Source organism: Myotis yumanensis, unplaced genomic scaffold (genome assembly GCF_028538775.1).
Source record: "Myotis yumanensis isolate MYYU_CA2020_CCGP unplaced genomic scaffold, mMyoYum1.0.hap1 SCAF_2, whole genome shotgun sequence".
In the NCBI taxonomy this organism is placed as follows: domain Eukaryota; kingdom Metazoa; phylum Chordata; class Mammalia; order Chiroptera; family Vespertilionidae; genus Myotis; species Myotis yumanensis.
Window position 1 is genome coordinate 170,488,174 of NW_027223753.1, and position 25,085 is coordinate 170,513,258.

At 40.0% G+C, this 25,085-nt stretch overlaps 1 protein-coding gene across 6 annotated transcripts in view; it reads right to left on the reverse strand.

The window, feature by feature from the left end:
* LPP (LIM domain containing preferred translocation partner in lipoma) overlaps positions 1–25,085 on the reverse strand; it is a 669,364-nt gene that overhangs the window by 36,713 nt on the left and 607,566 nt on the right. The gene's annotated exons all lie outside the window — the stretch shown is intronic.

Genomic DNA, 25,085 nt, shown 5'->3' on the forward strand with positions numbered 1-25,085 from the left:
CCTGGATTCCAAGACCTCCAGAGAACCAGATGGATGATAGGATTTGGGAAAAAAAGAACCCACACTATTTGAAAAAGGTATGAATTTCTCACTCTGTATCCAGCCAAAAGCTCTGAAAAGTAGAAGAGTGAAATCACTTAGGTTTGTTCAAATGCATGCCATCCTAGCGTTGTTTGTGGTGGGTAAAAAATAAAAAAAAAATCTAAAGTGATTTGATGGTTTAGAGTCTGCGTTCAGTTTAAGCTAGGAAGCAAACTTTCACAGGATGATATGTTTACTATCAAAGGCAGGGAAGATTGTAGATGGAAAGATTACTCAAGAAGAGCATTCTATCTATATGCCTGTGTGCTAAATCCAGTGACTGCTCCCCAGTGCCAGACTCTAACTTGACACTTAAGGCTCTTCAGGATATTGCCTTACTTCCTCTTTCCACAAACCTATCCCATCATTCCCCCAACACACAGTCCTCACTCTTATCTACCCAAACAATTTAACACTTCATGCTTGTACTTGCAGGCCTTTTCTTTCACTCTTGCCTCTGCCTTGCACATTTTTTCTAAACAACTTAGATGGCTCAACTCTTTTAGGATCCAGGGCATTTGAATGTACCACCTTTATTGGTCATTTCCCTACTCTTCTGTTCTTTCACAGAACTGTCCATAGGTTCATTATAGCAGGGAGCCTGTGTATAATGTTACCTCTTTATATACTATGAGAAATGCTATGACAAAGTACATGTTCCAAGATGATATCACCTATTCCATCCCACATGCTCTTCTTCCAACGTGATCCTGACAGTCCACCAGGAAACGGGGGCCTGGGAGGATATTTGTAATGGCTGCTCAATGGAATGTGGTAGAGGGGATATTATATGATTCCTGATGCCACTTATACAATGTGATATGGTTTTCTTGAGACATATACATTTGAAGCCTTGAGTTGCCATGTTAGAAGTTGAGTTATCCTGATGCTGCCAAGATAGAGAACCTCCAAATTTTAGCTAGGTATATGGCTGCCAAGAAAAAAATATTATATGTTTCCATCTTCCCTGAAGCTAAGTTGAGCCATGAGACTGAGTTCCAGTCAAAGGGTTTAAGGTAGAATATAGGTGACCTCAGAGAAAAGGGGTTTGACCTCAGTCCACTGGAATGAAGGAGCAGCCAACTTGGACCTCTTAATAGAAGTCCCATGCTGAGCATGGCAGAGGAATACAGGAGACAGGGTCCTAGCCTACTACTCATTGCCCTGGATTTCCTACTTCCTTCAGTGAGAGAGAAATTAACATTGTCTCCTTTCATCACTATTCCAGTCCTCTGTCACTCCATCTGAACCTAAGTCTAATGAATACCCTTGTTTCGTGATTCAAGTCCAGTTATGTCCCTTCTCTGTGCCTCAGTTTTCTTACTTATGTAGCAAAGAGGTGGGATTAGGTGATACTTAAGGTCCATTTCAAGTCAGGCACTCTCTATGACTGAATGAGACATGTCACAAGGAAAAGATTCTGAATTGAAAGTAGGATCTTGAAGAGATATCTTCACTCCCATGTTCATTGCAGCGCTAATCACAATAGCCATAATATGGAAACAATCCAAGTGATAACTGGCAGGCAAATGAATAAGGAAAATGTGTATATCTACAATGGAATATAAGCTAGTCTTAAACAAATAAGGAAATCCTGCCATTCACAACAACATGGATGAAATGGGAAGACATATGCTAAGTGAAATAAGTCAGTCAGAGAAGGACAGATATTCATGATTACATAAGGTGTCTAAAATGGTCAAATTAATATAAGCAGAGACTGTAACAGTGGTTTCCAGGAACACAGGGGAGAGGGAAATGGGGACTTGCTATTAATGGGTATCAAGCTTCAGCTATGCCAGATGAGTAAGTTCTAGAGCTCTGCTCTATAACAACCACAGCTAACAATGTGGTATTGTGCACTTGAATTTTTTTAAGAGGCAGATCTCATGTTGTGTTCTTATCACAAAAACAAAACAAAACAAAAATGGACACTCTGCCCTGATCAGTTTGGCTCAGTGGATAGAGCGTCGGCCTGCGGACTGAAGGGTCCCAGGTTTGATTCCGCTCAAGGGCATGTACCTTGGTTGCGGGCACATCCCCAGTGGGGGGAGTGCAGGAGGCAGCTGATCAATGGTTCTCTCTCATTGATGTTTCTAACTCTCTATCCCTCTCCGCTCCTCTCTATGGAAAAATCAATAAAAAATATATATTTTAAAAAAAATGGACACTCTGTGAGTTTTCAGACATGTTGATTACCTTGATTGTGGTGATGGTATTGTGTGTGTTTAATGTGTACTCATCAAATGTACACATTAAATATGTGCAGTTCTTTTCATATCAATTATACCTCAATGAAACCGTTAAAGTAAAAAATTAATAATCCAGCCCTAACATTTACAAAATGAAAACAAAAACCTCCTCCTTCCATCAACGTGACACAATAATCTGCTCTTCAAAATCCATGAGTGCTACGTCAATATCAAGGGATGCTACCCCAGAGACGGATTCCTCCACACAGAATGCCAGTATAAATAGCTCTTAAGCAATTGCCTATCACTGCATATTTCAGTGATATTCCACAGGGTGCAGCACCACCTGGAAACTCATGAGACAGGGCTCGAGGCTTTGATAGTATCCACAAGTCTCAACCCAGACAGAGCGTGTTCTCCCTGTATCATCCCACAGTGGGAATATGCATAATAATTAGATAAGATTATGAATCTCAAATTATTAGTTATAAAAATGCTCATGGAATCTCATGGGACAGAGAATAACATTTTATGATTTATGATTTGTTTATTTATAAAAACTCCACATCAGGGCCAGGACTAGGGTGAGGCAAGTGAGGCCCTGAAAGAGCAACATTTAAAGAGGTGCCCACTTTCAGGATACTATAAGGGCCTGAGAATAGCCTTCTACGTGGTTCCCAGAAGCCTCACTTTTCTTATTTTAGTTCTGGGACCTGTTTCTTGTTTTGTATTAACTTTTTCCCCCCCTAAGAAATTCTACCTATTGGCTATAACTCATTTAAAACCTGCATTTTAATATGACCCATTTATTTTACATTGACTGAAATAAGAACTGTTTCTGCAGTCTCTACTGTACAATGCCACTCATGGTTATAAGCTCACAGTAGGCATGTCTTCAGTCCCTATTTTCTTACATGTTTTCTTGGTTTCAAGAACAGATATTTGCCTTATAACTTGTTAGAGTTCAAGATAAAGTATATGCAATAGACAATGAAAAAAAAACATAACACATATGACTGTCCAGGTCATAATGATAAGGTTTTACCCTTTGGCACAGCACTTTCTAACCAACTACTGGCCTACAAGTATATTTTCAACTGCCTTATCAATATTTTCCAAAGCCTTGAATGACAAAGAGACACACCAGGTACACAGACATCTTTCCAAAACCTTCTCTTCCTCCTCTGTTTCTGATTGTATGGGAATCTGACTTACTTATTATGCAAAATAAACCCCCCAGAGTCTTCTTTGACTTCCCTATCTCTCTCATTCTTTACACATCTAAGCAATCGGCAAGTCCAATCCTTGCCTTTTTCTCCATCTCCAGCTTGCAGCCTAGTTCAAGATTTCATCATTTCTGGCAGTAAAATATATGCACCAACTCCAGTGAAAGATACTTCTCATTTTTAACTGGTTGTTGCTAGGCAGAAATTATGAACTCCACTTTTTAGCAGAAACTGAAAATCTAGAATTTTGTTTGAATTCTCTGAAATTTTAAAAGTTTACAGACAATTTGAATTTTTAAAAAATCCTTTAAATATAAAACAAAACACATCCACAGGTATTTGGTCTGAGAGCATCCAGTGTGCAACTTCTTTACTTTAGTTTAGCAACTATGGTACCCTGACAGAGCATATTTCTAAAGCACAGCCAGCATCATATCTCTTCTTTGCCTGGAAACCATAAAAAGCAACCCCCTCCCCCCATGCCTACACTCCTTGGCAGCATGGCAAGAAGTTCTATAACTTTAATTCTGCTGAACACTCAGCCATTTTTCTTATGCACACTATACTCTGGCCAAATCAGATTGATTGCAGTTTCCTGAATATATCCTACACTTCTCCCCCTTGGCACCTCTCTTCATATTACTCTTCTCACTTTATCTCTAACTGGACCACTCAGATTCCAGTCATATGTGACCTATGACTTCTTCCTGAGCTAGTCCCTCTCAGGCAGAATTGATTGCTACCTTTTTGTCCATCCATAAAACAATTGTAGGAATACCCTTCTGTCATTTTTACATGGTGTCTGGTTTTGTGTACATGTTTTTTTTTTAAACTCTTTTTTAAAAAATACATTCTATTGATTTTTTACAGAGAGGAAGGGAGAGGGATAGAGAGTTAGAAACATCGATGAGAGAGAAACATCGATCAGCTGCCCCCTGCACATCTCCCACTGGGGATGTGCCCGCAACTAAGGTACATGCCCTTGACCGGAATCGAACCTGGGACCCTTGAGTCTGCAGGCCGATGCTCTATCCACTGAGCCAAACCAGTTAGGGCATTGTGTACATGTTTGTCACCCTACTTGAGCTCCTTGAGATGGGCCCAAGTCTCACCCAACTTTTGCTTCCCCTCGCGCAGTGTCTGGTACAGAATGGGAGGTGTGCAGTCAGCATTCCTTAACTAATGAATGACAAAATTAAAGCACAAATGAAGTAAGGCCTTTAAGTGGAGTCTGTTAGGGTTGACAGTGAGAGTCCTCATTGAGCATGGCTGAAACTATTAGGATTCACAGAGTAAAACTGGGTTTAGAAGACAAAGGGAATAGCCTAGAAGTTTCAGCAATGTTATAACCACTTTCCATATCTGAGGAAAGCAATCATAATAATCATGTATCATCTATCTCAGATGAGCTCTTCATTCTTTGCAGATCTTCTTCACCTTGTGAGTGAATCAACTTGTTCAAGAGTGAGAGTCAGTCTTTGGCCCAAACAACAGATGTAAGAACCCTCCATTCCCATGTCAGTGCTCTGAGTCCCAGAGCCTGACCCTCCATGGATAGTATTCTTCTTGTGAAGGGTACACGGCACATCCACAAGAGGAATATTATGGAGAAAGTTGGCTGTGAGATCTGGTTAGATGTGCTTTTCACTCATGTTTGATCAAGAAAAACAAAACACAGACACTCCAAACAGTTATCTGAAGAGAAAACCAGTCCAAAATTCTAGATAAATAATGTCCCTTGCAAGTGAAAAGGCACTTTATGGTGTGGACTGTTTTCAGAGCTCACTAATCCTCCCTCAAACCCATTGGTTGAATTTTTAATCTCTCTTAAGCTTCTCACCATCTCCTCTTGCACGTTCTAGTTATGGGGGATGATTTCCAGATTCTAGGGCTGGCTGAGCCTCAACTGTAGAATCGGGAGACACATCTCCCTACATAAAGGTCTTATCTCTGCAATGCAGCACAGAGGGTAGTCACCTGATAAACATTCTGATTATGTCCCTCTGGGTCCTTCATTGGAAAATAGCATGCACCAGGCCTTTCAAATATGATTTTCTGGATCAAATCACAATTTGGTAAGATATAAGGCAATAGTGAAAGATCTCAGAAGCTGTGAGTGTGAAAATGAAGTTTTACACTTCATTTTAGAAGTACCAAAGTTACAGTGGGAAACTTCGGGCCTTACTTTTGATGATATAAGAGACCTAATGAAAATGACATCTCCAAAGTAACTGCATTACCACCTTTATTGAGTTCATACTATATGTGTCATGAATTTTAAATGTGTTATCTAAGATCCTCAAAACAACCTTGAAAAAATATATATTATTCCCACTTTACAGAGAAGAACACTAATACAGGTCAAATGATTTTCTAAAGTTGTTCAATTAGAACATAGCTGGGTCAAGGTTAAAAAAAACAAAACTAGCCTTTCTGATTCTCTAACTCCATGTTCTTTCCTATTCCATGCGGCAAAGAATATACCCAAGAAGATGGATAATAAAAATGATAGATGCTTTGCAAATCCATTTTTGTTTAGAAATGGAATTTTCCACTATATATAGGCAAATACACCAAGCTCTAAATTCCCCTGGTATCAAAAATAATTCTATCATTGACTTAAGATAAGCTGGAAAAATATCCTCCTTCACTGATTGACTCCCTCCAGTTCATTTGATGCTAGGGACAGATACTATTTCTTAAAGTGAAGCAAAGTCTTCCCTTTAAAATAAAAAATTCATAGAAAACATTTCCCATAGTGAGAGGGATCATATTTCAAAGGCCATTTCTTCTAAGAATTGTGAAGAGAAGAAAAGGAGGTTTTAAGAAATTGAGTGCTAAAGTAAAATAGACATTGCCAAATGAATAACATTAGCCCAGGACTAGCTGAACTACACTTAGTTCAGCACTTTGACTGTCTGGTGCTTAAACTCAGATTACACAAGTACTATGACAAATCAGAAGAAAAGACCTCATGACAATAGTTTAAAAGGGAAGGTAGGGGAGGGTGGGGGTAAGGGGGAGAGATCAACCAAAGGACTTATATGCAAGCATATAGGCCTAACCAATGGACATGGACAATGGGGGGGGGGGGGGTATGAGCGGGGAGGGGGGAGGGGATAACGTGGGGATAAGGACACATATGTAATATCTTAATCAAAAAAAAAAAAAGAGAGAGAAAAAAAAAAAAAGCTACCACCAGCGACAATGATTTGGACATGAGAAGGAGACAGAACAAATTCATAATGTAGTTTTGAAGTGAGATAAAAAATATGATACACCTAATTAGAGGCCAGAGGAGGGATTTTCAAAGACTCTAGGATGTCTGCAATAAAAGACCCCAGGGATTATCTAGTCCAACCAGACCATTTCACTGATAGAGAAATGGAGGCCTGGTGATGAAGTGGCCTGTTATACTGCAGAGTGAGGGCAGAGCTACTCTTAGAACCCAAGACTTGGCTCTCAGGCCAGTGTTCCTCCCACACCCACTTAACATTCATTGAAATGACAGAAAAAACTGGAGATTACAATAAGCAAAGGCATGTGTCTAATACTTTGGGTTTGTGTCAGGAGCCCCTAGTGACAAATATCTGAGGCTCTTAGGCCTGAACAGAGATGGATTTGACACAAAGATTCAATACTCATATTTCCATGTTTTTTACTTATCTAAATTCATGATCAAATAAAAAAAGAGGAGAATAGATAAACTATCTGGGGGTATATTCATGCAATGGTATACTGCTGGATAAAAAGGAACAGATTGCTGATCCAACAGCATGAATGAATGGATGAATCTCAGAACCTGCATGTTGAATGAAAGAAGCTAGATACAAAAATAAATAGTGTATGATTCAATTTATCTGAATCAAAAGAACAGACAGAAATAATTTATGGTGATAGAAGTCAGAAAGGAGTTACCTCTAAGGGCGTCAAGTGGGAATTGGTTGAAAAAAGTCATGAGGGGACTTTCTGGAGTGATATAAACAATTGCCAAATCTTATCCTAGATGGGTGTATATCATTTAAGTGGTAACGCTGGGTTTGATACTCAGGCTCTCTGATTCAATCCTATGGCTTTCTGGCACAACTCCCTCCCCCTTTGCTGTTTATTCAAATAAATAACCCTTTTAGAAGATGTGTTGGCCCACTCTTGGCAATAATTGCCACATTTATTGCTAGTCCTAGAAGTGATGTGTAAAATGTCTGTGGAGCCTAGAACCAGTCAGTCTAAGAATAGTCACAAAACAGAGTGGTAATACATTTGTATTGAAAAAATACTTTGTCTATACACACAGTATCTTGATAAGAATTGTGCAAACTCCCAGTTCATTCGCCAACTATAAAAAATGCAAATTTGTCAGCTTCCTCATCTGTAAATGAGAAGGATTTAGAAAGCTTGAGCAGTAAGAGAGTTTAGGATTTTATGCCACATGAACACAACGTTAGGCAAGCAAGCTGACCATAAAACTCAGGAATTGAGTCACATGGACCCAATGCCATTTTGTGGGAAGGTACTGAAAAAATTAACTCTGTAACTGAAACTATTTCAATCTCTGTTCATTTGGGCTCTACTGAAAGTGAAGCAAATAATTTATTAAGTATTAAAAAGCAATAAGCAATATGTACTAATGAAATGTCTTATGAAAACCTAGGTGGTGCATGTAATAGAATCAAGCAGCTCATGGAATCAAGCTGAAAAAATCACCCATGCATTCATTCATGCATTGAACATCTATTGTGTGCAAAGCATAATTATAAGCCCTGTAGGGATAGAGTGAGGAATCCGATCATAGATGCTACCCTTGTCAGGTTGCTTACACAGAAATAAGAATGAACTCCATATAGGATTGGAGAGTTGACAAAACTGAAAAGTCATGGAACACCAAATGCTTATAGTATAAGGCTAGGGAAAATATGACGATCCTAAGACCAGCATCAATTACTGCTATAAAAATATGAACACACAGGAATGTTTTGTGTTTGCCCTCCTCCAAGCCTGTAGACCAAAGAGAATAATCTTTTATGTTATGCTTAAAGGAACAACATCAAAGAGCTGAAGTCTCAAGATGTGGGAAAGCCAAAGCTTAGACAAAGAGAAATCAAAACAGTAGTTCAGCAGTAGAAACTTTTGATACATTTTTCTTTATTCTCCCCCTTCTTTAAAGAAAATTAAAATAAACATTTCCTAGAGTTTTTAAAAACCTAACATGACCCTACAGTTGTGGACAGAAGTAATATATAAGATTTTACTAAAATAAAAGGCATATTGCCTGAAAGCATTTGTTCTAAATCCTGGCAGACAGGTGTTCACACGTTATTTAACAAAACCCTTGTTTCCTTATCAAGGATGCAAAGACACATACACAGGATAAGAAGCACACATGAGACAACTGTAATGGTTTCCCCGCAATGTAAACGATTGTCCTTGTCTGTGAAGAAAGAAAAGAAGGCTGGCCCTTGATTAAAGAACTGCCAACTACACTAACAACAAAATTTTTGAAAAAGAAATAAAGAAATTGATCCTGCCCTAGCTGGTTTGCTTAGTGGATAGAGCATCGGCCTGTGGACTAAAGGGTCCTGGGTTCAATTCTGGCCAGGGAACATGTCCAGGTTGTGGGCTCGATCCCCAGTAGGGGGTATGCAGGAGGCAGCTGATCAATGATTCTTTCTCATCATTGATGTTTCTATCTCTCTCTTCCTCTGCCTTCTGCTCTGAAATCAAGAAAAATGTTTTTTTTTTTTTTTAAAGAAGTTGATCCTACTTTCAGTAAAATCAAAAACAATACAATACTTAGGAAAACAATTTAACTAAGGAGCTGAAGATTTGTATACAAAAAAGTACAAGGTTATCATGAAAAATATCAAAGAAAACTCAAATAAATGAAAAGGTATCCACATTCATGTATAAGAAGAAATCATATTGTTAAAATGTTGAAACTACCAAAAGCCATCTATAGATTCAATGGAATCCTTTTCAAGATTCCAATGGCATATTTTACAGAAGTAGAAAGAAAACACTCCTATAATATATATGGAATCACTAAAGACCCTGAGTAGCCAAAGAAATCCCGAGAAAGAAGAACAAAGCATGTGACACCATACTTCCTGAGAGCTATATCCATCAAAACATTAAGGTTCTGGGGAAAAAATTCAGACAAATAGACCAATGGAACAGTATCAGGAGTCCAGAAATAAACCCAAATGAATGCAATCAACTAATATTTGAGAAGGGAACCAAGACTACTAAATGGAGAAAAGACAATTTCTTCAATAAAAGGTGCTAGGATAATTGGATATTTACATGCAAAAGAATGAAATTATACCCATATCTTACACCACTCACAAAAATTAACTCAAAATGGATTAAATATTAAATGTAAGACCTGAAACCATGAAACTCCTAGAAGGAAACATAGAAACAAAGCTTCTTGACATGGGTCTTGGTAATGATTTTTTAGATATGATGCCTAAAGCACAAGCAACAAAATAAAAATTAACAAGTGGGACTAAGAGGCATGGAACAGAATGATATACCTCAAGGTAGGGCTGGGGAATGATAAGAGATAAACCAAAGAACTTATATACTTATAGGCAAAGCTCATGGACATAGGCAATAGGGTAGTGAAGACATGGGGGTGGGGGTAGGGGCTGGGAGTATGGGGACAAAGGGGGAAATATCTGCAATACTATCAACAATAAAAAGTTTATTTGAAAAAGAAAAAAAAGCGGACTATAACCAATTTAAACATTTCTGCACAGCTAAAGAAACCATCAACAAAGTGATAAGATAACCTATGAAATAGGAAAAAATATTTACAAACCATAGATCTGGTAAGGAGTTAATATTATAAAATATAAAAAGAATTCACAACCCTCAATAGCAAAACAACAAATTACCCAATTTAAAAAATGGGCAAAGGACCTGAACAGACATTTTTTCAAAGAAAATATACAAAAAGCCAACAGGTACATGAAAAGATGCTTAATATCACTAGTTATTAGAAAAATGCAAATTAAAACCACAATGAGCTATCAATGCACACCTGTTAGAATGGCTAGCATAAGAACAATAGAGGTAACAAATGCTGGCATGGATGTGGAAATAAAGGAAACCTTGTGTACTGCTGGTGGGAATATAAATTGGTGCAGCCACAAAAAAATAAATCAAATAAAAACAGTATGGAGGTTCCTAAAAAGATAAAAAATAGAACTACCATATGACCTAGCAATCCCATTTCTGTGTATATACCCAAAGAAATGAAAATAAAATGTCAAAGAGATACCACATTCACTGCTGCATTATTCACAATAGCCAAGACATGGAAACAACCTAAGTGTCCATCGATGGATGAACAAATAAAAAAGTCCCATTGTATATATACAATAAAATATTATTCAGCTATTTAAAATGAGGAAATCCTACCATTTGTGACAACATAGATGGACTTGAAAGGCATTATGCTAAGTGAGATAAAATCAGACAGAGAAAGACTAATTCTGTATGATCTCACTTACATGTGGACTCTAAAACAAAACACAAACCAGAAAAAAATCAGATTTGTGATTAGCTGAGGTGAGGGGTTAGAAGGAGGGAGAATTGGAGGAAGGTGGTCCAAAGTACAAACTTTCAGTAATATGATAAATACGTACTAGGGATGTAACCTACAACATGATGACTATAGCTAACACTGCTCTATGATATATAAGAAAGGTGTTAAAAGAGTAAATCCTAAGAATTTTCATCAACAGAATTTTTTTTCCTTTCCTCTTGTCTTTTTACTGTATTTTATGAGATGATGGATGTTGGCTGAGTCTATTGTGGTAACATTTTACAATATATGTAAATCCAACCATTATGCTGCATGTGTTAAATTTATATAGTGATATATGTTGATTATTTCTCAATAAATTAAAAACAAAACAAAACAAAAACAAACCTATTACCTTATTACATACACCTGGCCCTTTAGATAAACATAGCCACAGCCACCTGCCCACATAGCACCTCCACTGATACCCTGTGGGTTAAGCTGTTCCTTACAGCCATGAATGTCTTTTCTAACCATCACTACTGATGGCTGCTGCAGCTACATCTCACTTGCCTTTAAATTATTCTCTAGCAGTGTCAGGGCATCATGAATAATCACTTGATCTAAATAACACTGGATTAAGTGTACCACCTTGTAGGCTAAAGGAGGCAACTGATTGATATATGTGTCTGTCATGACATGAGAGCAGGCAAGAAGGAAAACACACCAAGCCTTGTAGGAGTTAGTTCTTCCACAAACCCTTCCCAGGACTCTCAGCAACACAATGCCCCTCTCAGGGCTGAGTGGCCTCGTCTGGGAAACGGGCAGGCTGAAATGAATTCTGTTCAGCTCTTTAAACTGTAATACTCATTCATCTATGAACTAGTGAGTCATAATCTATCTGGATTTTGGGAGCTACCCACATGAATTTTCACTCATCATTGAAATCCTCTCACCCTGTAACCCCGGTGATATGGCAAGATCTAGAATTGCATTATCTGGTCCATGGGAAAAATGTCACCTATTAACATTCATTCATTTATGAAGTAAACAGTCATGGAACATCAGCTTTCTGCAAGGCCTAGTGCTGGGTGTGGGGGTTATAATGAACAAAAGGAGTAGTTCTCTGCACTGCAAGAGCTCACCACCTAGTGGGGGAAACCGAGGAATTAAACTGATAAATGAACATTTCAATGGTAGGTTTTATGGTTGGTTAGTGACAATTTCTCCAGGATCAAAGATGAGAAAACAGGTAACTTTCCTCATAAAGAAGGCTGGTAGCATGACTTCGGAGCCACTGCGATGATGGGCCAGAGGAACTCCAAGGAATCAGGCTCAGATATTTCACGGTAGCACTAAAATTAGCCCTGGACCTCAGGCCCAGAGTAAAACTCAAAAACTAACAAAAAACAAAAGCAAAGCAAAGTCCCCAACCTCCCAAACAAACAAAATCTAAAAACTGAAATCATGGGCAAAAACTATGGTTGATGGAGGATGAAGATACAAAATACCATGCCGACAGCACGATTTGTAGGTTCCTGCCACTTGATACATGACATGTATCATCATGCTGACAAGAGAACAGGGTGTGTACAGACATAAAAATTCAGACCATAGGTAGGAATCATTTTTGTGGGACCAAAATAAAAGGCATTTGGCTGACAGAACAATTTTTAATCTGTTTTTAAAAAGGAGGGGGTTGCGGAGGATTTTGGTTTTAATAACGATATCTCGGTCTTGTTCTTAATGTGGGCAAAACAAATATACAATAAAATAATGATGCTTTTAATAGTAATCTGAGCAGTGCAACAGAAACATAGATATGAAATATATCCTAAATATACATGTATGAGCCTATTTTACTCTTCCAAAGGAGGGGAATTGCAATATGTAAATTGTCTATATAAAAGGAATTAACAGTGCTTGCTGGGACATTATCCAATGGACAGATTAAACATTCTCATAATTTCTTGGCCTCTGGAGGATTAACTTATTTCTTCGTGGTTGGTGGTTGGAGAGAGATCTCTAACAAAAATAAATGAATTGGGGCCTGGATTTGTAAGTGAAGACATTTTGCTTAGTGAAATCTTTCATCAGATAAACTGTGAAGGTTCCAGCAGCCCTTACGGAACACAGAGACATGTTCAAACGAGTTTTGCCTGCAGACAGAGGACGTTTATTTCTCTCCCCACATTCTCTTGAACCTTCTTGCATGCAGACGCATAAAAATAGCCAAGCTGTACACTATGCTTGTGGGATCCAGCCCTCCACCTTTGGAAAGGAATTCAAGTTTCAACGCTGTCTTGCTACCACAGGTTTGCTTTGGAGCCTAATTACCAACTTGAGTTTTGATGACAAGGTAACTGGCTCCAGGGGTTTCTTGTTCTTCCCAAACAAAACAAAAACAAATTCCTGAAGCAAGACCTGAAATGTAGGAGAGTAGGAGAATGAGTGATGCAATTCCAAGCAGGCCAGTCTCCTCCTTATCTCCACATCACCAGCTTCCCTGGAGAGCCTGTCTCCACGATTGTGGACCAACTTTGACAATATTTACTGACAAGTGGCAGTTATTTTAATAATCATCCTTTGTAATCATTTGCTGATTTGCAGCCAACAACGCTCTCATAGGTGAGACCTCATTTGCTGGCCACAACTCTGAGGAAAGTATGCCGCCCAGGGCTTATTAACTTATGTTTACACTGCTGCATAGTAGTAAAACTGGGAATGAGAGATAGTGTTGGACTTGTCACATGAGTTCTTCTCAATCCGCTCTATTATTTTTTTTAAATATATATATATTTGTTGATTTCAGAGAGGAAGGGTGAGGAGGAGATAGAAACATCAATGATGAGAGTCATTGATCGGCTGCCTTCTGCACGCCCTACACTAGGGATCAACCCCACAACCAGGGCATGTGTCTTGACTGGTAATTGAACCCTGACCCCCTGGTTCATAGGTTGATGCTCATCTGCTGAGCTACACCGGCTGGGCTAGTCTTTCTTTTTATGAAGGAGGAACATGCTGGACTGTTAGCCACTTGGGGCAGTCCAAAAGCCAACAGAGCCAGGACCCTTCACCATCCTACCTGGGAATCATGGCACATCCTAGGCTGTTTCTGCAGGGTGCACTACCCTCAGGAGAGTGGAACTTGACAACATGCACACCTGTTGAACACTAAAATGGGCTGCCCTGTGAAATGGTAGCTCCTGTCACTGAAGATATTTTAGCAGAAACTTGATCATCACCACCTTGAAAACTGTAAGAGATTCCTTTATTGGGTGAGGTTTTTCTAAAGAATATCTTTTTAGAAAATAGTGAAGAGTATTGTATTAGCTTTCAGTTGCTGCCTAACAATCACAGTGGCTTAAAACAACATATTTATTAGCTTATAATTTCAGAGGGTACACACATGTCTTTGCTGGATCTTCTGCTCAGAGTCTCACAGGCTGCCATCTGGGTGCTAGCTGAGATACATTCTTATCTGGAGGCTGGACTGGGGAAGAAGCTGTTTCCAAACATATTCAGGTTCTTGGCAGAATGTGTTTCCTTTCAGCTGTATGACCCAGGACCCTGCTTGTTTGTTGGCTTTTACCTGGAGGCCACCCTTAGATCCTAGAAGTAGCCCACAGTTCCCAGGGGCCTTGTTTCATGGGTTTCTCCAATACCATTTCCTAGTTCCTCAAGCCTAGAAGAAGAGTTTTGCACTCCATTCTGCTGAAATGAACTCAGGCATAATGGACTGTAATTATGGAAGTTACTTCTCAATGCCTTTGCCATCTTCTATTGATTAGACGCCAGTTACTACCCCCTCTTTCTCCTCCCCCTCAAAAAAAAGGGAATTATACAAATAAACACCAGGAGGTGTCACCATAGAGCCCGTCCCCCACAAGAACCTATGTAGAATATCCGAGATTCTTTGTAATGTGCCTTCCAAAGTCTCAGAATAAATATCACACTTTTCCATCCACTACAAACTCATCAAAATCCAAGAGACACATATTTAACACCATGTTTATGAGACTGGCCTTTGCTGTTCTGAGGGGTGGCAGTAGTAATGCACCAGCCACACTCTGATGTCAGCCTGTGAGACTGACTAGAAGCCCCGCAGAGCCATGCACAGAACCTCTGAACCACATGATAGTAAATGTCTGTTGTTTTAAGCTACTGTTTGTTAGTATGGCCTGCAAGAAGAATGCTTCATGAAGAATTAATAGGGCCATACAGCTTGATACACTATCATAATACAAGGAGGTGCTGTTTTACTACATAGAGGGAGAGAGACTGAGAGTCAAAAGACTTGGGTTCTCATTTAGTTCTCCCATGGACTTGCTGTGTGGTCATGGGCAAGCCACATCCAAAATGTTATGATTCTATGCCCTAACCCAGCCGTGGGCAAACTATGGCCCGCGGGCCGGATCCGGCCCTTTTGAAATGAATAAAACTAAAAAAAAAAAAAAAAAAAAAAAAAAAGTACCCTTTTATGTAATGATGTTTACTTTGAATTTATATTAGTTCACACAAACACTCCATCCATGCTTTTGTTCCGGCCCTCTGGTCCAGTTTAAGAACCCATTGTGGCCCTCGAGTCAAAAAGTTTGCCCACCCCTGCAACCGGTTTGGCTCAGTGGATAGAGCGTCGGCCTGCGGACTGAAGGGTCCCGGGTTCAATTCCGGTCAAGGGCCTGTACCTTGGTTGCGGGAACATCCCCAGTAGGGGGTGTGCAAGAGGCAGCTGATCGATGTTTCTCTCTCATTGATGTTTGTAACTCTCTATCCCTCTCCCTTCCTCTCTGTAAAAAATCAATAAAATATATTTTAAAAAAAAACACAAAATGTTATGAATCTAAAATTAAGTTGAGGAAAACCAGTAAGTGCTGATAGATCTGTCTAACCTGGGTCCTTGCCTGGTCTGTGTAGTGAATATTTAATACCATACAGGAGGAGGTTGGGTGGGAGGCAGACCCACAGGGTTCTCTGCTTGGCCTCTGGGCTCCCTGCTTAGAAAGCATATCCTTGTCAGATGGTATAGAGAGGGCATGTGCCTGGCTAGAGACCAAAAATATCAGTTTAAATCCAGGCAGGTGGAACTGAGCTGAGATCTGGCTGCTCAGTTCTAAAAGAATCAGGAATCTTTAGCAGCTGTTGGGACAACTAGTACCAGGGAGCTCCCCTCTTCTCTGAAGTGTGGCCTGAACGGCTTGAGCTCTAATCCTTAACTTTGCTTTCCAGATAATGTCTAGATGACCTTATCCAGAGTACTGCATGACCCATTTACATTTTGCATGTTGTTGGTTTCAAAGCTATAAGGATGCTGACATGTCTGTGAGGATATATTGCTCATCTCTCTCCTCTCCAACCTTGTCAACTTTGGTGTTCTGGACCAAAATCCATTAAAATATGGAGCTTTTGCCCTACCCAGTTTGGCTCAGTGGATAGAGCATCGACCTACAGGCTGAAGGGTCCCTGGTTTGATTCTGGCCAAGGGCATATGCCCAAGTTGCGGGCCTGATTCCCAGTAGCGGGTGTGCAGGAGGCAGCCAATCAATGATTCTCTCTCATCATTGATGTTTCTCTGTCTCTCCGCCTCTCCCTTCCTCTCTGAAATCAATAAAGATATATTAAAAAAATATGGAGCTTTTGCCTGGCACCATCTTCTAGTAGTCCCTTGCACATTATGAGGAGCAGAACAGAATGATGATAGAGAAATCTAAGCATCCACACACATATTCTTTTCACATCCAGGCCACAGATATAGACAGTCCTCGGGTTACGTCAGACTCGATGTACATCATTTCATGGTTACGTCGCCATCTCCCATTTATTTATTTTTTTTAAAAAAAGGTTCCGTCATTTTGACATATGTACATATGTGCTTTATGTTTTTATTATTATTTATTTGCCACAAGTAAAGGTCAGGAATTGTTGTCTTTCTTTTATTTATTTTTTATTATTTCACTTCATTACTGCTGTGTATGTGCTCCAGTGAGTGACGTAGGTGCTTATGTAGGTGGGTTCCGACTTACGGCGAAAATTGCATTACATCGCACCGTAGGAACTGATCTCCGATGTAACCCGAGACCTACTGTACTTGCTACAAATACTACCCAATTTAATTTTACATAGATTTATTTAGCACCTATCATAAAAATATTTATATAAAACACTATGGAATTCCATAATCTCTATACAACATTTTTTAAAAAAATTATTATTTTTAATCCTCACCCGAGGATATTTTTTCCATTGATTTTTAGAGAGAGGGAAAGACAGAGAAATATTAATGTGAGAGAAACACATCGATTGGTTGCCTCCTGCAAAAGCCCTGACCAGGGCCCAGGTTGCGGAGGAGCCTGCAACCCAAGTACATGCCTTTGACAGTAATTGAACTCGGGATCCTTCGGTCTGCAGGCTGATGCTCTATCCACTAAGCCAAATTGGATAGGGCTCTATAAAGCTTTAATATTTCCAAGTAACCAAAGCATAGGTGATTTGTGATGCAACAATCAGTTCAACAACATTCAGAATAACCATGGGATTTGAATAGATTCCTAGACTCTGCAAGAAGCCCACAATGTTGAGCCTCTTACTATAACAAGATAGATCAACATGTCACTTAGTATCACTAAATTTTATAAGGTGATATAAAGAGACCTCTGGGGTTTGCTCTCTGCAATGAAAGAAACAACCCACTTCACTATTTGTCAAGTGTGTGTTCCTGGGGAGGGGGCTGTTTTTAAATAACATTTAGACTCTGGGGGTTGTGCATACTCTAAAAAGGCTTTTATGATCTTTACCAGCAGTGTCAATGCTTAGATATGCCTGAAAATCCTAAAGAGCTTTTGCTTTTCTGAAGTGTGTGGAAATCACAAGAAATGTTGATTTCTTTCCTTCGCATATATCAGTCATATTTTTACAGAGTTTATTCCTATTTCTGATATGTCCACATGACAATTTATACTTTCCAAAATTTCTTAACATGTCTTTTAATCTTCAAATATTGTGAGTCAGGGAGGGCACTTTAATCTTGTAGAAGTAAAAACTGAGGATTTAGGCATTTTCCAGGGTCATAGGGTGAGGAAATAATAAAACTGACATGAGGATGCAGGTCATCTAAGGGTCAAGCATGAACATTTTCAATTCAGTATTGTTGCTTCAGATAACAGGAATTCAGGTGTTGACTCTGCCATTTTTAGCCACGTGTACTTGGAGTTTCACTTCACCTCTCTGAGCTTCTGTTTCCTTATTAGAAAATAATATCTGAAGTGTGTACCTCACACAGTAGTTCTAGAGACTAAATGAGAAAATGCATAAAACTGGGTCTTCTGCTAGAAAGTGTTAAACATTTATAGAAGGGCATTATTAGTAGAGGTTTAGGGCATGTAGACAGGTTTTGGGAAGGGAGTGTGTGACTCCCACTGGACAGAAAAGGTTAAGATTGTGTGAAGGTGGAATGGAGCTACTGGAAATGGCTGGATCCATAGTAAAATGATCTATGACAAGCTTAGGTGAGGGAACAGAGGAGTGTGTGTGTCAGTAAGACAAGGACCATGAGTTTGGAATTCTGTCAGAGGTGGGGAGGAGTGGTGATTAGTAGGTAGGAAGAGGAGGTGGACAGAATGAAGCTCTTGTTCAGATGTGATACAAGAAAGATGAGAATCAGAGAAGGGTTCTAAAAATGGGCTTCAACAAAAGGTTATTGGGCTTCGAAAAGGGGCATCCCATTTGTTTCTGATTTAGCATGCAAACAGATTCTCCTGTGTGCCAGGCACTCTGGAGAACATAGTGATCAACAAGATGTGGTCCTTGCCTTCAAAAATTCAGTCTAGCAGGAGAAAGATAAAAATACAGGTATTTTGAGGAAAAAAAGGAATATTACAAGATTTATTACTATTACAAGTAATAGTATTTAAACTATTACTATATATATATAATATATCTATACATTTATTATATATGTAATATATAATACAATATAAAGCAATGTATAAATAGTAATACAAACTAACACGTGTTTATAGAGAACCAGACCCTATATTAAGCACTTTACATATATTAGCTCAATTAATGCCTATAACCACCCAAGAAGACTTAAATTTCCCTTGTGATTCTGTTTTGTTTTTAATATATTTTTTATTTATTTCACAGAGGAAAGGAGAGGGAGAGATAGAAACAACAGTGATAAGAGAGAATCATTCATCAGCTGCCTCCTGCACTCCCCTTACTTGGGATTGAGCATGCAACCTGGGAATGTGACCTGACCAGAAATCAAACTGTGACCTCATGGTTCATAGGTCGATGCTCAATCATTTAGTCACACTGGTCTGGCTCCCTTGTGATTCTTTTTTTTTTTTTTTTTTTTTTTTAATTAAATCTTTATTGTTCAGATTATTACAGTTGTTCCTCTTTTTTCCCCCCATAACTCCCCTCCACCCAGTTCCCACCCCACCCTCTACCCTTACCCGCCCCCACTGTCCTCATCCATAGGTGTACGATTTTTGTCCAGTCTCCTCTCCCACCACCCAAACCCCTTCCCCCCCTCCCGAGAATTGTCAGTCCACTCCCTTTCTATGCCCCTGATTCTATTATAATCACCAGTTTACTCTGTTCATCAGATTTTTTATTCACTTGATTTTTAGATTCACTTGTTGATAGATATGTAATTGTTGTTCATAATTTTTTTTTTAAATCTTTATTGTTCAGATTATTACATTTGTTCCTCTTTTTTCCCCCCATAACTCCCCTCCTTCCAGCTCCCACCCCACCCTCCACCCTCACTCCCCACCCACTGAGTTCATCCATAGGTGCATGATTTTTGTCCAGTCTCTTCCCGAATCTCCCATTCCCCTTTCCCCCCCAAGAATAGTCAGTCCATTCCCTTTCTATGTCCCTGATTCATTATAGTCACCAGTTCATTCTGTACATCAGGTTATTTATTCACTTGATTCTTAGATTCATTTGTTGATAGATGCATATTTGTTGTTCATAATTTGTATCTTTACCTTTTTCTTCTTCCTCTTCTTAAAGGATACCTTTCAGCATTTCATATAATACTGGTTTGGCGGTGATGAACTCCTTTAGTTTTTCCTTATCTGTGAAGCTCTTTATCTGACCTTCAATTCTGAATGATAGCTTTGCTGGATAAAGTAATCTTGGTTGTAGGTTCTTGGTATTCAGCACTTTGAATATTTCTTGCCATTCCCTTCTGGCCTGCAAAGTTTCTGTTGAGAAATCAGCTGACAGTCGTATGGGTATTCCCTTGTAGGTAATTGAGCCTCTTTCTCTTGCTGCTTTTAAGATTTTCTCTTTGTCTTTTGCTCTTGGCATTTTAATGATGATGTGTCTTGGTGTGGTCCTCTTTGGATTCCTTTTGTTTGGGGTTCTCTTCGCTTCTTGGACCTGTAAGTCCATTTCTTTCACTAGGTGGGGGAAGTTTTCTGCCATTATTTCTTGAAATAGGTTTTCAATATCTTGCTGTCTCTCATCTTCTGGGACTCCAATGACTCTGATATTAGTCCGCTTAAAGCTGTCCCAGAGGCTCCTTACGCTGTCTTCACACGTTTGGATTCTTTTTTCATTATGCTTTTCCAATTGGGTGTTTTTTGTCGAATCTTTGGTTTGATTCTTGCACTCCTCTGGTCTGCTACTGGGTATAATATTCTTTATTTCAGTCCGTGTATGCTTACTTTCTAATTTCTTTATCGTAGCATCGAGGGTCTCATTAGTTTTCGTGAGGCTCTGCACAAATTTATGGCAAGCCCTCAAAATTGCGATTCTTAGCTCCATATCCTCCATTTCTGTCATGTTTTTTTGTCTCCGCATCTTTTATGCTTTCTTGGTGCACCCCCTTGTGGTCTCTGTGCGCAGTCTTGTTCTAGCGAAGCCTTAATTGTTGTAGTTAACACTAGAGGGATTTGACCATCAGGCCGACTGGCGGTGGAAATCAGCTGTGGGAAAACTTCAGTCCTCAGGGGAGGTGCTAGTCCAGCCCTTGCCTGAGGCGGTCGGCAAATGGTTGTGCGCAGGGTTAGGGCGGGGCGGGCTCAATAGGGCGGGGGGGGGGGGGGGGGGGGGAGGGAGCAGCTATGGCCGCTCTCAGTCCGTCCCCAGGGGCTCTGCCTCTCTGTCCCAGCAATCGCTGCAAACCTCGGAGGGGCCGTAGCCAGACAGTCCCGCTTCTCCCGTTTGAGTCTGGGTCCCTAGAGACTCGCCCGGATCTGTAGCCCAGAGTCTGAGATTCGCTCCTAATTGAAAACGACAATCGCGCCCTCAGCCGCCAGCCCGCCTTGCACGCGCACCCTCACCACCGCACCGCCGTACCTTTAAATTTTCCACACTGCGCCTCCGCTGAGCGTCGGAATGCTGTTGTTCTTGCTTCTAGTTGAAGAGACTCTCCTCAGCCAGCCTTCCCGTGGTTCTGGTTGATGTCCGCTCCGACTTTTAGTTGTATTTTTGAAGTGGTTGTCCACGGCGGCAGTCTCTGGTGTTTTACCTATGCCGCCATCTTCGATTCTCCCCTTGTGATTCTTGATACACAGATGATACTGAGGCCCAGTGAGGTCTATTAACTTGCTCAAACAGCATGACTAGGAAGGATGAATTTAGGATTCCAAATCCATCTTAAGCTGTCTGACTGAACTGAGACCTATAGCTTCCCCACCACCACCCCACATCCCATTTTTCCTCCCAGCTAATTTCTCTCCCAGCATGTACTACCTTCTAATATTCTATATAACTTACCAGTTCTTTTGTTTATTGTCTCCCCATTCAAATGGAAGCTCCAAAAGGGCGGGGATTTTTGCCTATTTTACTTACTGTTGTATCCTCAACAACCAGAACGGTACCTAGGCCATAGTATGTGGTCCGTAATATTTGTTGAAGATACATGAATAAATGTTAAGCTGTCACATTATCCTATTCTGCATCTCATAGCTAGGGGGAAGTGGGGCCAGATGGAAACATTTGAAAGAAGAATGAGATACACCACAGAAAGGTAGACAAAAAAAAAAAGAGATAAGAGTATGGAAAAAGATTTGTAGGTACAGAAAGACTGAAAAGCAGGTGGTAGGGAAGCAGTTGGGAGGAACAGGGGTTGTTCGCAGGTCAGTGAGGAAAAGGATGATGAAAGAGATTTACAGTTCACATTCCAGCAGGCACTCAGCTCAGAGCACACTCAAAGAGCTGAATTCACTCACGTAATGCTCTGTTACATAGTTGGAGAAAGGAATCTTTCCCCCACCCTACCATTTGGCTCCTGCCCTCATTTCTTGCTAAAGTGTAGGACCAGCAATATTTTTTCTTCTCTCCCCATTGTGGGAATGTCAGCCAGCTCAACTCCCATTTCCTGTCATGCTGTCCATGACCAGACAGTCTGAACTTCAGTCATTAAGTCTTTTACCATGTTCAAAATTGAGTAAGACTTATCTCCTTTCCCAGCTTTCTGATTCAACTGTGCAGAATCACATAAATGATAGAAGTAGTCATGTTTCCCTTTTTGTTTGTACTATTTATATCAGCAAAAAAAATAAACGTCAGAGAAGTAGTATGTTTATGTCACTATTATTTTAGTTTTGTTTTAAAAAAAACATGCTGTGTTGGATGCTAGATATGAGTTACAAGTCCTAGGACTATTATTCTCTTACTATGTGATCTGGACCAGTCACATACCAATCTTAGTTTCCTATTTGAAAATGAATATGGTATGACATGGGAGGTAGTGGCTAGATTGTTTGAAATTTCCTGTCAACTCTAATATTCTATTCTATTAAAATTTCTCAAATCTCCTTCAATAGCCTCAGTCAGTGGAACCACTTGCATTGGCATGCATATGTTTTTTTTTTCTTTTTATTCATTCAGTAAGTATTTTTTAAACAGCTACAGTGTATGAGGAAATAAGCCTGCCCTAAACCTAATTAGGGAGGGGGCAGAAGAAGATAAGATAAAACCTGACCATCTTGAAATTCCATATCTAGTAGTAGAGATAAAGCATATTCAACTAAATAACACAGACAAAACATGATTGAATATATAAGAAAGAAGTAAAGAGATGACAATAGGAGTTCAGAGGAGAGAACTAGCACTTTCAGCCAGGACAATTAGGGCAATACCTTTTCAGGTGAAGAGGTATTTCAGTTGGGTGTTAAAGGATAGGAGATATGCTGCTGGTTGTGGAGGTAATGGTGGAGGCGGAGGAGGTGTTGGTGGTGGTGGAGGTGGTGGTGTTAGAGTAGGAGATGGAGATGGCAGAGGTGGTGGTGACAAAGTTGGAGGTTGTGGTGTTGGTGTTAGAGTTGGAGATGGAGGTGGTGGAGGTGGTGGTGGAAGAGGTAGAGGTGGTGATAGTGGTAATGGGAAAACCTATTGCTAACTGAAAAGAGTATAAAGGAGTCAGGGTAGATAGAGTTAGAAGTCAGATCATAGAGAACCCAGAACACCAGGTCAAGATATCTAGACAGCACATGATAGATATTATTCACATTGCACATTAAGCCACATTCCTATTTGTTTGCCGTCTTTGGCCTATTAAAATGTCTATCCTCAGACACACTAACTAATAGGGCAGAACTTTCCATATGAGACCTTGAACTAACTACTGATGACAGTTAATGGGACAGGAATGTCTCCAATAAGTAAATCTGTAGAAACCAGAGAATAGCCTGTTAGCCCCTCCTACCCAAACCAAACATAGATTGGATGCATTCACAAATGGCAAAAAAAAAAAAAATCAGTGTATAAGAAAGCTGTTCCCTCTCAGGGCAGCCTGTACACTGGAGAGTCTGCAAGTGCTGGCAAGTGTACTTGTTCTCTCCAGTCAGTTTTCTGGCAGCTTCTTTTGAACCCAAATAAGTGACAGGCTATAGAGTACGAGCTGTACTCCATGTAGAGTGTCACATAAAGACCAGGGTAGGGTAGAGTAGGGTGAGGGCAGAGGCTGAGGGGGGTGGAGAAAGAAAAGAAAGGCTAGGTATGATTATGTCGCCAGGTATCCTTGGTAACCACAAAACATCTTGTACATTCTGCTTGAGAGCTCAGTGGCACATGGAGAAAAAACATGCCCTATTTCTCTCAACATCAATAGCATGGGAACAGGACATCTCTATGCCCCAGTCAAGGTGAGAACAGAGATTTCCAAGGCCCTTAAGCCTCAAGCATCTGGCAAAAGAAACACAAAGCGCTGAAGTGAGTGCTTGTGTGTGTGTGTGTGTGTGTGTGTGTGTGTGTGTGTGTGTCGGGGGGGGTGGGGGGGTAGGGAGTGAGTTTGGAGTATAAAGGTGAAGAAAGTTCTCAGAGTGCAAAAGTTCAGGGGGAGATATTGTAAGGTCCCAGAGCATTGGGGTTCACTCGTTCTGAGGGCAGCATCCAATCAACCTAGTTGGGTGGATATCCTGCAGGGGAAGGGCTCAACCCAAGTGGCTTACACACTCCGGAGACAGGACATGAAGACACCTGTTATCATGCCCAGTTTGGCAGACAAACTGGTTCTGGGGGAGATGGACTTTGCATGTCTACCGATGAGCATATTAGTGTTCTAATAATTATGGCTCAGCCACAGCTAATACTATAAATAGCCAGGAATGTTACTGAGATGTAAGTATATACGTATACATGCATACATGTAAGTGAATATATGTATATGAGTATACATATAAAATGCACACACACAGTCTCATTTAATCCTTGTACTAATCCTATTATAGGAACTCTTACTATCCTCATTTTAGATAAGACAACTAAAACACAGAGAAGTAACTTTGTCGAGACGATCTAAACCAGTATGTGGGGGTTTGAATATAGTCAGTGTCAGAGTCCATGCTGGGGGGGGGGGGGGGGTTTGAAACTGCCATCTGTAAAGACAAAAAGTAGTTTCACATCCTCGTGAGCTCCAGTGTGAGTATGCACACACATACAAATACTCAAAAAAAAAAAAAGTCAGGCACCACTGCACCTATAAAGAAATGAACCTCAGCCTCAAAAGGGAGCATAGATAGATGGTCACCCTCTATGACTTTATCATAATGTAAAAGAATCATCGATGGTATTAATAATCAGTCTAACTTTGGC